Here is a 7,209-nt window from a genome sequence, read left to right as displayed (position 1 = left end):
GCAATGTTGCAATAAGGTAAAAGTTATGCTCTGTGGTGGTGAAAACTGACTGGTGGTGAGGGCCACATTATCTTCACTTAATCATTTTTGAAAGAACAAAAAGAACTCAATGCACTTTGCTATATTGAGTATTCCAGACCTGCTCAAGGTTTTTGTGCTTTATTGTATGCATCTGGTATGACTTCCAACGCAAATGTTTGCTCAAGATAAGTCAGTGCCATTCACACGTCATATTGGCCTCTGCAATATGCCGAGTAAGTGTCTGCAATTGACTAGAGTGCAACTAGATCTGTTGCAAGCATACATTAATCAATGTTGCCAACTCTTTTTTTTTTTTTAATCTGCAGGGTTCCACATGCAGCTTGCTTGCATTTGTGCCTACATTTTTAAGGTGGCAAGTCTTTTGGGGACTGGAAGCACACAAGAAAAAAAAATTTTGTAGCTTTTTTACAGACTGGCACTTTACACCACATATATTATACAACAAGAATCTTTGGAGTGAATCGCGCACATGCATCAACACGAGTGGCACTTCTTACAAACACATACGTACCAATTGCTGTGGACTGTTTCTCAGATAACATGACGTGAACGTGTCGTCACATTTTTTAGCAGATGCTGACATTTAAGACTTGACTGTAAATGTGCATAACACGATACATATTTTGAATTTTTTTATGGAATGGTTCTTTACACCAAGTATTTTGTAGAGCTGTGTTGCGTAGGGGTGCATGTGCCTGTACATCACAGACAGACTGTCGGAATAGCAGTTTATCATCGCTCTTGAATACGAGTGTTCAGTTTAAAAAGTGGATCTCAATCGTTTTTTCCAACGATGGTGCATATTGTATAGAAACACTTTAACCGTAGGAATCCGTAACAGCACGTTGTGCTGCAGCGGAAATGGCATTTGGCAATTGTGTTGAAATCATAACTGCATTTGTAGGTTTTTGTATGTGTATGTGTGAGTTCATTGCCTACTGATGAGTGGACTAGTGCCAAGCTTTCGTGCATTGGAAAGGCAGTTCACCATAAACCTATGGCTCGTGCTGTATACAGTTCAATACACAACTGTATTAAATGTCATATGTAGTATTGTTTGTGGCCAATGAATTGGTGATCTGTAGAGATAAATTGCCTGCACCATATAGATATTTTGTTGCTGCTGCACCCCATGGAGAATAGCACGCTCATTGCAGAGTCCTGTATGTTTTGTAAATAGTGCATACTTGCCCAAAGAATAATAAAACTTGCTACAAATTTTAGCTGTCTCTCTCTCTCTCCTCACAAGAACCTGTATGAAAGCATCCATGGAAGCACTTCCTGTCTATTGCAGGTAGCCAAACAGAACCGATTCGGAAAACCACACCTAAAACGAAACTTTGCCTGAAGCAGAGTTTGAACTAGTATGCTTTGTATGTGCCTGAACCTAATTCAATCCTAAACAGAAAGAAATGGTTGAAGCTTATATGATGACAGAATAATTGAGAAATGGCATATACCGAGTTTTACATTAAGTTTACGTTAAGCTAAACAAAGCAGCTACTTCTGCAATTGGCAGGCCCCACTACAGCAGCCTTTTACAACTGTTGAAGAGAGTGGATAAGACAAAGCACCTCTTCCTGTCCACTCTCTTCGGTCTCATCTTTGTGCGCTTTTACAGTTTCAAGATGCAAGCATATCACTTAACTAGCCCAGTTGTCCATTCTGTTAGTGTTCTGTTATTTAACTGTTGCTATTAAGGTGTTTATGTTTTCTCTTCCTAAGCCTAACCTCGCGTGGATTAAAACGTGGGACTCTTTTCAGAAGCGCTCTTACTTTTACGTGCTTTGCCTCCATAGCTTTCCTTTCACAGCCACAGAAAGTTGTCCGTGAGTTTACCTCGGCCGCACGGCTGTCAGCGCAGTTGCAGCTTGCGCGCCCTATGTTGGAAGTAATATGAGATGGGTGTAAAGACTGAGCAGACTGAGACATAGCTGAGATGGCCGTGGCTTCATCTGCGCAGTCTTCCCGCGTGTTTAGCACTGGAGGTTGCATAATCTCAAGCTTCAGACGCATTGAAGCGAGAGGCAGACAATGCGTTCACTCCCCGCTGCCTTAAGTGTTGTCCCACTTCGGGCGACGCTATCAGCTGCAGGGGCGGAATGGACTTGAAAGCATTGCTGACCTTGCTTAGAGATGTAAGTGGTTGAAAAAAGCATTGAAAATTTCGGGGGGAAAAAAAGCTGTATTTTATCGCTTTTTTTTTCAACCAGGATAAAGTTCAAAAAAAAGAGAAAAAAAAGACAGAGCTTCCCTGCAGAATTCTGCTGTTGCGATACGACTCCTCTCGGTGTATATAAAAGTTTGGTCAAAAGAAGGAGTTTGGGAGTCTGTGAAGCACCTGGATCCATTATCGTGGAGGCAAAGACTTTGCTTCCACCAACCCTTGAGCCCCATCGCCTGTTGCGTACTACAGATTCCCCCTTCATCTATGGCATGTGAAAGAAACTGGTCCGAGTTTGAAAATGTGCACACCAAGCTATGCAATAGGCTCCCAGGGGACAGCATTCAAAAACTTGTGTAGGTGCACTCGAACCTCAATCTCTGGAAGGCTTCGTTCACTGCACAGCGAAGCGTTGACTCGTTCAGCGGAAAGGAATCGGACACAGATCAATACAAATGTCGGTCTTTACGCTTTGATGAGAAACTAATGCCTTGACATGAAATCATGCTTAGATTTTAAACCCAAGAATTCTGCTGGGCCTTTTGTGATGCACAATAATGTAACTATTCTTTTCAGTGTTAGAGAAATAAGTGTGTTGGGTTTTTCATAGCTCTGTGCGCAACAGCTTTTCTTTTTCTATTGTATTTTTCCGGAAAAAAAACATGCAAAAAAAAATTTTTCACACCCCCTCAAAATTTCATGAAATTTTACATCTGTAGCCTCGCTTCGTAACGCCAGTGTGAAGATATCGCTGACATGGTAACCGTATCTTCTTTTTAGTCGCCGGCTCTTAAATTCAACAAAAATTATTTTCTTATCTCTTTGAAATTTGCTTTTTCCGATCGCCCTATAATTCTGAAAACATTACAGACCCTTCCATGCAAATTGGGCTTGTAAAAGTGCAAGACGCAGGTGCCATCGCACACTTAAATGCTAATGAGGTGCTATCTGCAGATGAAGTTCCCTAACCATGCAGGTCTCATTCGTGGACAAGGCGTGCTCATATGCCAGGTTCAGACTGACACGCTATTACCTTCTGCCCGCATACATGCGCTCCATGGCCCACTCATGGAAAGCCCTTCACCCTGCTCCAGCTGCGGATGTTATACCCCTTACCTTCGATGTACTCTGGAAATGCATCCTGTACCCCACTTTCACCCCTCTCCAACCCTACCCAACTGTGACTACTTCAGCCACTTGGTTAACTCTAGCCACCAGCCTCAACGGCCAACAGTACCTGGACTTCATCAGAGCAGACATTCGTCAGTCGGGCATTACAGTGAGGGCTCTGGCAGTACCACACCTTTACCTTACAATAAAGTGTTTTCTCTCCTGTGGCGTATGCCTCTTACTCTTTTCATATGCAGTGCTGTATTTTACCACTTTCATTTTATATTCTTGAAGCGAAGAGACTTGCAGTGAGGGGCACCTGTGTTCAATCAACAATTGCCTCCAGAACCACAACAGGCACTTCACGATACTGTTTACATCATTGGCAGTCATTTGGACCATGAATTAGAGGGAGTGCCAGGCTGAAAACAGGTTGCAATTTTTCAGTCTTCAAACCTTTGTGCGCATTTGATGTATACGATTATAAATATCTGATCAATATAGGATTACCATGTAGCGGCCGCAAGTAGGCCACAACGTGCAGGCAAGAGTGAGCCGCGAGCGCACCTCGAAACGCCACCTAAAGGAATTTCGCTGCTCCAAACTGGTTTCTCTCTCCCCCCTATCTCCGCTGTCCACCAATGGAGAGGAGATGGGGAGGGAGAAACTGGTTCAAAGATGCACTCGCTCTTGCCTGCATATTGTGGCCTGCTCGCAGCCGCTACAATCAATATATTTTGATCACATTATGATAATCAGAGTTGCAGGATGCTGCTGCAGCGATAGCAGTAGCATATATGACAGCACTGTGAACGCAGCTGGCACGTGCTGAAGTGATGTTCGATTTTCTTCGAGAGGATTTATTGAACCTCTGACTGGCTTTCACTGGGCATCAGACGTGCAACAGAAATCTTTACAGAACTTTCTGCCTTGAAACGTGACAGTCGAACCTTGTTATTCGTTTACGCATGCATGCCAATATTGGAGGAAGAAATATGAGAATATTAGATTTGCTTCGTTATATTTGATAATTTGCTATAACTTGCTATAATTGCTATAACTTTGCTATATATTGTGTTCGTTGTGTCGAGGTGTGAAGGCCGGACGCATCTGTCAAGTTCTTGAATGGCTGCCCTGTCGGACATGACAATATCATCAAGTCCCAACATAAAGAAATCTTGGAGTGTGCTGTTTAATTAGTACATGGTGCTAGGAACAATTTTGTTCCTAGTAGGTTTGTTCGATTCAGGAAAAGGTGCACGGCACCTCAAACAAAAAGTGCAAGGGGTGCCGGGCTGCACCCACCCGCTGCAAGGTTCAAGGGTGCAGTGCACCGCGGCGGCACCTTGCATTGCACCCCGTTCAATCGAGCACGGGGGTGCAGGGTGCACTGCTGCACCTTGGGGAATCGAGGGTCTAGGTGCAGTGCATCGTGAATAGGTGCAGAAGGTGCAGAGAAACTTGGCTGAATCGAATAGACCTAATATCAGAAGACTCCAACATTATTTCTTGGATGCAACCGAACAGGTGCTGGCACAGAAATATTTTTTTCTCCAGTGGGTATTGATTGTGGTAGATTATTCTTCAGCACAGCAATGTCCAAGCCTCTCCATGCTATCAAAATGCTATACGATACTACATGCTAAATATGATACTGTACTCAATCTCGTTACAACAAAGTTGAATGGACAGCGAAATTACTTTGTTACATCTGTTATTATAGTTTATTGCAATATATGCCCAATGAGGTGCACAGTTGTAAACACGGAAATAAGACGGCTTTGCAGACTGCGGAACCGCTACAGGGCCACACATGCGATGAAATTTGAATAAGAGAAAAGAACCTGTGTGTGCAACATGCGACTTAGCGTATGACGCGACAGCGTGTAGATAGCTGCCTTCTGTTCCATTGTGATGATCTCTCACACCCACTTTCCACTTGGCTTGTTGCAGTTGAGCAGTACGTGGCACACAACGTAGCGCTCTGCTGTGCGTTCAAGACAAGCGTCTCATTCCAAGTGTGAAAGAGGAAGCAAGTGGACTTCGCCACGGCGGCTTGGCTTGGCCAGCTCGTGGCCTCCGAGATTGCACCGATGCCAGTGCAATCTCTGAGGCCACGCTCAGTTGCTAGCCCAGGTGGCGTGGCCTCCGAAATTGCACCGATGCCAGTGCAATCTCTGAGGCAACGCTCAGTTGCTAGCCCAGGTGGCGTGGCCTCCGAGATTGCACGGATGCCAGCACAATCTCTGAGGCAATGCTCAGTTGCTAGCCCAGGTGGCGTGGCCTCCGAGATTGCACCGATGCCAGTGCAATCTCCGAGGCTACGCTCAGTTGCTAGCCCAGGTGGCGTGGCCTCTGAGATTGCACCAATGCCTGTGCAATCTCTGAGGCTACGCTCAGTTGCTATCCCAGGTGGCGCGCCGCAGGGAAAGGGAGAAACGAGACGGTTATTTGAGGGTGAACGCACAACCTGCGCATGACCCCCGAGATTGCGCCTGGAGGTATCTGAGGCCAGGCCCAGGTGCGGCTGCATGCACCGTAGAGAAAGAGAAATGTGCACCAATTTTTCGCTCCGCTGCACGTAGCCGCACAGCATGGCGTGACTTGTGAGTGACCCCCAAGCATGCCCCTGTAATTGCACTGGGGAGATTGCGGAGGCCACGCCCCACTGCGCCTGCCTGCGCATATAAGTGAATGCATTTATCTTTCACACTGCCACAGGTGCACAGCGTGGCATGACTTGTACAGCCAGGCATGCACAAGAGGCCAGTGTTGTGAAAAAGACCAGTGTTGCTCGATGATGTATTCAATGTGTGCGTTTTTGAACTGCCGTGGCGAACGACTTCTGAACCCCGTGCAAGGCGACACAATCGGCGCACAACGGTCGGGTATTTTTTGGTTTCGGAGACGAATCTAATTCGTTATCTCTCTTGGCAGGACAATGTCACTCAGTTAAAACTAGGTTTTAAGTGCATGGATCTTCATGGGGATTTCAAGGGGAATGTTACTTTGTGATATCAGTAATTTTGTTATATCGAGGTCTGAGTTTTTTTCGTGTACTTTTATATAATTTGTAGCAGTACACCCCTATTAGTACCTGTGCAACTATAAAGATAAATTGGATCCAAAATCTATCCCAGAACAGCATGCGGCACACTGGTAGCTGTACCAAAATTGGCTTTCAAATAATGGGAAGGTGTCTTTGAAGTGCAGCTGTATGTGGCATACACTATGCGTCTGAAGCAAAGAGCAGGCATATTGGTTTGATACAGGCAAAGTCTGGGATTCAACATCACTTCTGATGTACTGTGACGGTGGTGATTTGTCTAGTTTCATTATGTAAAACGGACTTGTGCAAGTTCTCTCTGATGAACCCCTATAAATTTTCACAAAATTTTCAAGAAGCTTTCTCTGTAGCTTCACTATTACTAAAAATAATTTTTTTAAGCTATGAAAAAATTTTGCAGCAGTTAGCCACTTGAAGGGACACTAAAGGAAAATATTAAGCAGAGTTTATCAATTTAGAAGTATCATTGTTTTCTGGGTGCCAATATAAGAACTTGTTGCAAAGAAAATTGCCACCAATGGTCCTGCTGCTGCTCCTCAATTTGAATCGCTTGCATCAAATCGGGCGAGTTGACATAGCCCCGACGTGACCTCTCTCTCTGCCACTCTCTGTGAATCAGCCAGTGCCGACGACAAAGAAGAAATATTGTACTCCAGAATAAGTGGCGCTGCTCCATTTTTATATTTTCAAAATTTTCTTGCTAGCAAAAGCTCTGTTCTGACTACAAATGATGAATTCACTATATTACAGAGCCTAATCTTTCAATCTGCCTTGACTTAACATTTTTTCTTTAGTGTCCCTTTAATCCTTTATGTGCCACTCCAGA

Source organism: Dermacentor variabilis, chromosome 5 (genome assembly GCF_050947875.1).
Source record: "Dermacentor variabilis isolate Ectoservices chromosome 5, ASM5094787v1, whole genome shotgun sequence".
Lineage (NCBI taxonomy): Eukaryota > Metazoa > Arthropoda > Arachnida > Ixodida > Ixodidae > Dermacentor > Dermacentor variabilis.
Note: the sequence above shows the minus strand (reverse complement) of the source record.